Below are 8,619 nucleotides of genomic sequence, written 5' to 3' on the forward strand. Positions count from 1 at the left end.
CAGCCAAAAGGCAAGAATCTCTCTCTCCATTGGAACTAGTAACCTGATAAGGAAAAACCACAGGGAAGGGCCTTGTGTAATTTTAGTGTTCCTGGGTGCATGGACTTTGTCTTATAGTTAGCAAGGTGCTTAGTGCAAACTTCCCCTGTCCATGACCAACTCATCCTGTCATGGGAGTCTTCCAGTGGTAAGTGCCCTAACAGCTTTTAAATGCTTGTGCCATGACTGCACAGTATGGCAATCACACACAAAGAAAACCCCATGGCAGGAGGAAAAAGATGCAGGGAGGAAAGAACACAGTAATGTCCTTTAAGCCACGGTGGTGAGGACAACCAGTTTACCAGTGATGAATCAATCAATAAGAATAATGTGTGTCACAGCACCAAATATGTTACTGGTGAGACAACAAGACCTTGGCTCTTGTCTTCTTGAAGGAAAGATTTGAGTCAAGAGACAAAGTTTAGCAAAGTAAGATGCAGTCTCTCAGCCTGCCGGGATCGGTGCAACACAATGAACTACAGGCACACGCTGGTTGGAGTGAGAGGGAGCTTTGTAAGGGAGCAAATTCTCCAGATCTTTGGACGAAGTTCCATTTATTTGCAGATTGGACCCCCAGGTTACAAGTGGATTTATGTAAATTATTTCCTTGAGATGGCGTCTCTACAAACCATGCAGCCTAGCCTTGTCTCTCACTTTTTACAGTGGAAAGAGACTTTATAGCTAAAAAATAACAAACCCAGCCATGCCTGGGCTTACGACCATGGCCCATTGTCCACTTGAGGCTGTGTTCCAGCCTTTGTCATGCAAACCTGATCTTATTCATATGCAAATGAAGCATGCAATGCAAGCAAGGTGGTGTTCCTGCCTATCAGTCAAACCTGTCTGTCCACACACACACTTTGATCCTAGGCGGGCCAGGTTGTAAGAATGCATTATCACAAGGTTACAAATCATCCATCTACCAACCCCCCCATCCTCACAGTAAGAAAGAATGTAGTGACTGCAAAAAAAAAAACAACACTTAGGACAGTGAAACAAGGAAGGGCATAGAAGAAGCAACAGGCAAGCCTAGGCTGGTTCACTGAAAAGTCAGAGAAAAGGGGGCCTCGGAGCCAGGTTCAGGGGGTTAGTCCAACTACTAACTCCCATTGCTACTGCCTATTGCTCCCCTGGTTGCAAGTTTTAGAGGGAAGAAAGGGGGAAGGGAATGGCACTGGCATGCTCCCTCGGGGGACAGCATGCACTTGGTTCTTTATCCTGAACATATTTATCTCTTACAGGTGGGAATCTTAGGGGAGGTTTCAGAGGAGGGCCTCAATAGAATATTCATCAGTTTTCTGGGTGTGCTCTTTCTGGGCTGTGGTCTCTACTGATTGGTTGGTGCCCAGGCAGAGGGTCATAGTCATTGCAGCTAGTCTTGAGGAAGCCGCAGCTTCACTTGTCTGGTTTTGTTGCTTTTCTGAACCTGGAAATACAGCTGAGGCCTAGATGTTATCTTTAGGGAGAAAAAGGTCAGGAGTCTAAACTAGTGATATGAGAAATCAGGAAGTCCAAACCACATGACCAGAGGAAAGGCTATCCTGGGGGTAAAGTTCTTGTTTTCCCAGTTTTGCCTCTTGCTAGGCATCTGGGGCTTTCTGCCCTGGTCAGTTTCTGTACCTGGCTCATTGTCCTTGTTCTGCTCATGTCTGTCTGTCTATAACATATGTACCACATCTTCCTTATCCAGTTCTCTATGCTCCACAGGACCCTTCCCTCCCACCCACCCAATCTGGCCAAGTAAAGCACACAGACTGTGTGAGATACAAAGCCAAGCAAGGTTTAATCATATATCCGATTTGTGTGTACCATGGTGGCAAACGCCCAGTTCATAAAGGTCCGACTCATGGCAAGCCTGTTCATCATGGTGTTAACCAGCTAAAGTTTGCTAAAAGGCTTCAGTTTGCTGCCGAGGAGCAAGGAGCAAGCTGGATGCCTCTGTGGGGCTCTGAGAGTCCTGAATTCTTACTGCTTGGTGAAGATTCCCTGTACAACTTCTTTGAGGTTATCTCCATCTATTCCATAAAGCTATCAGGTGGAATCCTGAAACCCAGTGGATAACCAAACCAGCCTGCAACCACAGGAAGATGCCACAGCAGTGGTCTTGAAGAGGGCCACAGATTCTACCATACTATTGGTGGTTCTTGCCACGCAGTATTGGAGAAGATGCAATACTCTCCAGCTCCACCATTAACTACTAATATAAGGTTTGCAAAATTCTTGCCTAATAAACAATTTGGGACAGTTATGTCTGCTTAAAGGTGTCCTTTTTTTTTTTTTTAATTTTCACCTGAGGACATTTTTCCATTTTTTGTTCAGATAGAGCAGGAGGGAGAGAGAGAAACATCAACGTGAAAGGGACACATCTAGTAGCTGCCACCCACACAACCCAACCAGGGCCAGGGACAAACTGCAACCAAGGTACATGCCCTTAGCGGGAACTGAACACGGGTCTCTCTGGACCGCAGGCCAACGCTCTAACCGCTGAGCCAAATTGGCCAGGGCTAAAGGTGTTCTTTAATTTGCCTGTTGAAACCAGTTCTCTGTAAATTATTTCATGAATGCATTGTTAAATTATGGAAGTTAAAGTGCAATAATGTTTGAAGACTATAAGTGATGGTGTATTTTGTTTCTCATAAGATAAATGCTTTTGTCTTTGCTTTATCTTGCTAGAGACTTTATATGTCAGTGTTTAAAATGTTGTTTGGTATAATAGGTGTAAAATACATTCTGTGAAAGAAGAAAAAAACCCACATTTTTAAAAGGAGACTGGAGGGGAGCCGCTTAGACAAAGGAAACTTTTCAGTCACTTGGGTTTTTAAAAGGCTTTCTTCTCTTCTTTTCCCCCTTTGTTTTGTTTATTCTCAGACAGTTGTGGGTTTTGTTTGTATTTCTGATTATCAGTAGAAAGACCTTGGAAGTTAGTAAAAAATCCCATTAGACTTCTAATTTTGCCAAATTTCTGATCATAGAGTTATTAAATTATTTAAATATCTTGTCAGATTCCAGGCAGGACAAACAGAAAGAAATTTTAAAGCACCTGCTCAGATGGGCAAAGTTTCATTTAAAGAAGCTGTTTATTGCCTGTTTGGTGTGGCTCAGTGGTTGAGCATTGACCATGCATGAAGAGGTCACCGTTTTGATTCTTGGTCAGGGCACTAAAAGAAAAAGAAGTTATTTCTAAATTTATTTTCATTGTTGAAATTATTACAGATGTTCCTCCTTTTTTTTTTTTATCCTCACCCAAGGACATTTTTCCATTTTTTGTTCAGACAGAGTGGGAGGGAGAGAGAGGAAGAGAGAAACATTGAGGTGAAAGGGGCACATCTAGTGGCCTCCTGCACGACCCAACCAGGGCTGGGGACAAACTGCAACCGAGGTATATGCCTTTAGCAGGAACCGAACCGGGGCCTCTCTGGACTGCAGGCTGATGCTCTAACAGCCGAGCCAAACCAGCCAGGGCTGTCCTTCTTTTTTTTAAATCCCCATTTACTCCATTTCTTCCTACTCCTGCTCCCCTCTTCCCTGCACTATTGTCTGTTTCCACTGGTTATGCATATATGCAAATAAGTTATTTTGTCCTTTAGAAACTTCTGCTTATTAATTAAAGAATGCATTCCATTGTTTTCAAGAGGTTTGGATTCTTCTTGTGAAATCTCTTTCTTATGACAAACATAACACAGACAAGAAAAGGAACAAAGGAACAATTAAATGAGTACTTACCCTCAGGGAACACCCTGTGAGCTGCTCAACACCCCAACCCCACCCCTCCACTTCTAACAAGTGTGAGCTGTGAAAAGTCCCTCCTGAGGAAAAAAATCTTTCCTGCAAGTAGCAAGCTCCTGTGGAATCTCTTCATGTGCTGGCAAGTGGACAGTCACCACCACCCTTGATGGAAAAACCCCTTCCTTGAGGGAAAAATCCCTCTCAATCTCAATTAAAGGCATTTGCCCTCCAGCTCCATTTTCTTTTTTTTAAATTTATTTTTCCTTTATTGATTTTAGAAAGAGAGAAAGGGAGAGGGGGAGAGAGAGAAACATCAATGAGAGAGAACATCGACTGGCTGCCTCCTGCATGTCCCCCACTGGGGACCAGGCCCACAACCTGGGCATGTGTCCTGACTGGGAATTGAATCGGTGACCTCTTGGTGCATGGGTCAATGCTCAACTACTGATCCACACCAGCTGGACCATTTTCTTTTTTTAATAGTTCCAATTTCTTCACACCCTCACCAATACTTGTTTTCTTTTTCAAAAAATTATATTCATCTTAGTAGAATAAATTTCAAAAATCACCATCCATGGCCCTCTAGGGCTATGCTTATTGAGACTGCAGAGCAATCAATCCAACTAATTTTATATTGATTAAATTTTTCAAAGATTGTGTGCACATTTACATATCCTAAGACAAAACTATAAAGCAGTATATATCAAGAGGTGTAGCTGCACCCCTGTCCATTCTACCTTGATTTTCTTCTCCCTCCAGGTCAGTGATTTCCAACCAGTGAGCCACAAGAATTTTTAAAACATGCAATAACTGACTATGTAGATAGGATACTGACCTCTTTTCCTTTAGCTTGTCAAAAAAAAGAATGACAACAACAAAAAAGAGTGGCAACAGCCAACACAACAATAGTGATCTGGTGTGAATAAATCAAAATTATACTTTTTTTTGGGTCAGATTGGCAAAAAAAAATATTTTTTAGTTTTTTTAATTTTTTATTATTTTTTATTCAGACAGAGTGGAAGGGAGAGAGAGAGAAAAAAACATTGACATGAAAGGGACACGTCGAGTGGTTGCCATCCACATGACCAACCAGGGCCCGGGACAAACTGCAACCAAGGTACATGCCCTTAGCGGGAACCGAACCCGGGTCTTTCAGGACCGCAGACAAACACTCTAACCGCTGAACCAAACTGGCCAGGGTGGCAAAAAATATATAATTTATTTTTTGGTGTGCCATAGAATTTTAGTAATTAGTCTATGTGTGCCATGAGATTAAAAAAAAAAAAGAAGAAAAATTGCTGTTTTAGGTAACTATATTAATTTTTTATTTATCCTTCCATTGTTTCTATTTGAAAATATGAGCATATATATTTGTATTTACTCCCTTTCTCAGATATCTTGCAAACTGTAAAGCCCCTTTCTGTTTCACTTAGTCACATTTCAAGAGGATGTACTCATTCTTTTTCATAGCTGTATTGTAATCTACTAGATGAGTGTAGTATAATCTATCCCACTATTTGTTTCTTTAGAAAAACTTATAGTGAAATAGTCATAAATTTACCATCTTAGCCATTTTTAAGTGTACAGTTAAGTACTATGAAGTATATTCACATTGTTGTGCAGTCATCACCACAATCCATCTTCAGAACTCTTCATCTTGCAAAACTGAATGAAATTCCATACCCATTAAACAACTTCTTATTCACCCTCCTCCCACTCATGATGATCACCACTTTACTTTCTGTGTCTATGAATTTGACTAATTACATTATATAGGTGGAATCACATGGAATTTGTCTTGTTTTTTTTTTGTGGTACATGCCCCTAGCGGGAACCAAACCCGGGACTCTCTGGTCTGCAGGCCAATGCTCAACCACTGAGCCAAACTAGCCAGGGCGGAATTTGTCTTTTTGTATCTGGCTTATTTCACTTAGCACAATGTCCTCAAGCTTCATTCATGTCATAGTATGTGTCAGAATTTACTTGCTTTTTGTCCTGGCCGGTTTGGCTCAGCGGTTGGAGTGTTGGTTTGTGGTCCAGAGAGACCTGGGTTCAGTTCCCGCTAAGGGCACATACCTCCATTGCAGTTTGTCCCCAGCCCTGGTTGGGTCGTGCGGGTGGCAACCGCTCGATGTGTCCCTTTCACGTCAATGTTTCTCTCTCTCTCCCTCCCTCCCACTCTATCTGAACAAAATATGGAAGGATGTCCTCAGGTGAGGGGAAAAAAAAAATTAAAAACAAAAAAGAGCCCTGGTCGGTTTGGCACAGCAGTTGGAGCGTTGGCCTGCGGACCAGAGAGTCCCGGGTTCAGTTCCCGCTAAGGGCATGTACCAAAAAAAAAAGAATTTACTTGCTTTTAAGGATGAATAATATTCCATTGTATGGCTATCCTACATTTGGTTTATCTAGTCATTTGTTAGTGGGCACATGGGTTGCTTTCACCTTTTGTCTGTTGTATATAGTGCTGCTATGAACATGAATGTGCAAATATTTCTGAGACCCTGCTTCCAATTACCAGAAGCAGAATTGCTGGATTATATGGGAATTTTATATTACTTTTTTTTTTTTTTTTTTTTTAGGAACGTCCATATTGTTTTCCATAGGGGCTGCATCATTTTACATTTCCACCAACAATGCACAGGGGTTCTAATTTTTCCACATCTTTATCAACACTTGTTTTTTTTGTTTTTTTTTTCCATAGTAGCTATCCTAATGGGTATGAGGTAGTATCTCATTGTGGTTTTGTGTTTCCTGTAATTTGCTAATACAATTAATATTGCAATGAAAAGCCTTGTGCATAAGATGGGATGCTCAGTTTTGCTTATAATAACAAATGCAAAATAAAAATGCACTAAGGTGGGGGGGCTGGTGGGCTGTGCCCAGTGGGTGCTCTGCCGCTGTCAGTGACTCTACGAGCCCGCGGGTCTCCCTTGTCCCCAAGACCTGGGCATGGTGTGTGCAGGCACTGTGGGGACGAATCTCCCCATGTCCAGCTTGGACATCTTTGGGGACCTGAGAAAGATGAACAAGTGCCAGTGGCAATATGGAGCCAGCGTTTCACAGAGGTGACCTGCTGTTCCTAACAAATTTCTGGGAAGACCCTATTAGAGCTGGTGAAATCGTTGTTTTTAAGGTCGAAGGACGAGACATTCCAATAGTTCACAGAGTAATCAAAGTTCCTGAAAAAAATAATGGAGACATCAAATTTCTGACTAAAGGAGATAATAACAAAGTTGATGACTGAGGCTTGTACAAAGAAGGCCAGAACTGGCTGGAAAAGAAGGACGTGGTGGGAAGAGCCAGAGGGTTTTACCATATGTTGGTATGGTCACCATAATAATGAATCTGAAATTCAAGTATGCTCTTTTGGCTGTAATGGGTACATATGTGTTACTAAAACGTGAATCCTAAAGTAAGAAGCAGTTCCTGGGACCCAGATAGAAATGAATTCTATTGAAAATGAGAAAAACTAATATATTTGAAATGTTCCACTTTCTGTATAAAAGAGAAACACTGTGGAGACGTTTGTGTCTTGTCCAAATAAATGATTCATCAGGAAAAATAAAAAAATAAAAATGCACTAAGATATCATTTCTCAGCTAAAACCTAAGGGTTTGCAACATACTCTGCTGGCAAAGGCTGTGAGGAAGCTGGCATTCACATAAGCTGATAGAGGAAATGCAAAATTATACAAGCCGCTGTTTATGAAAATTTGACAACATTCAGCAAAGTTGCATGTGCGTTTGCCCTCTAACCAAGCCATCTCATTTCCCAGAATCCCCCCCAAACCCACATCCTATTATAAGCAGAACTGAAGTGAAGATCTCTGTCTCAATTGTGGATGGTTTCCTTGGGTTCCCCTTGTTTCCCTCAGGTTCCTTTCTTGGATAGGGTTTTTTTTCATCCTCACCTGAGGACATTTTTTCCATTTTTTGTACAGATAGAGTGGGAGGGAGAGAGAGAAAGAGAGAGAGAGAAACATCGATGTGAAAGGGACACATCGAGTGGCTGTCACCCGCATGACCAACCAGGGCCGGGGACAAACTGCAACCGAGGTACATGCCCTTAGCGGGAACCGAACCCGGGTCTCTCCGGACCGCAGGCTGACGCTCTAACCGCTGAGCCAAACCGGCCAGAGGGCTTGGATAGGGTTTTGAGGTCAGTGTACCTTTTCTCATTTCCATCCCCCACTGGGAGACCATCCTGGGTAGGCTTTACACAGGTGCAACTGAACAGAGTCTCCCCTCAGACCTGTGCTGGAGGAGGGTGTCAGGGGCCAGTGGGTACATTCCTCTTCTACCCAGGGAGGGTGGTTCTGAAAAACATTTCATAAAGTGCCCCAGAGTATACTGGGGGACTGAGTGGGAGATCACCTTGGTAACATAGGCTTGTGTTGTCTCTGGATCCTCTCCTGGTGACTTACACTCCTTACTGTCACCTCCTAAATCAACTCCCCACAGGCTCTGCTTTCAGTAGAACTCAGGCCAAGTCAGATACAGAACAGTGCCCTTGATCAAATTAATACAAGCTTATAAATTAGTCAATCAGCCTGTTTAGTATTTAAAGAGCAGAGTTTAAAACGAAAAGCAAAAAGTCCTTACCCTGCCCCAATTGGATTCCATATGGAAATCAGTGGTAATAATTTTCAATCACTCAACTGCACAAAGGATTAGGCGGAGCTGAATCACCTCCCCACGCCCAGCTCATTCAGAGCCTTCGCCAGGGTTGGGATTGGAGCACGGGGACAGAGCGCCCCCTGCTGGTAACGCGGAGCCCAGGCCGTTGTGCCTCCTATAGAGGCAACAACTTCCTTCAGTTGGGAGGGCTGGGGATTAGATTCATTTGTTTCTACAC

General features: G+C 42.7%; 1 pseudogene; it reads left to right on the forward strand.

Annotated features, from left to right (window-relative positions):
* Positions 1-6,714: 6,714 nt before the first annotated feature.
* On the forward strand, positions 6,715-7,228 carry LOC118615708 (annotated as a pseudogene).
* The last annotated feature ends 1,391 nt before the right edge of the window (positions 7,229-8,619 follow it).

The sequence above is a fragment of the Molossus molossus genome, unplaced genomic scaffold (genome assembly GCF_014108415.1).
Source record: "Molossus molossus isolate mMolMol1 unplaced genomic scaffold, mMolMol1.p scaffold_m16_p_4, whole genome shotgun sequence".
Lineage (NCBI taxonomy): Eukaryota > Metazoa > Chordata > Mammalia > Chiroptera > Molossidae > Molossus > Molossus molossus.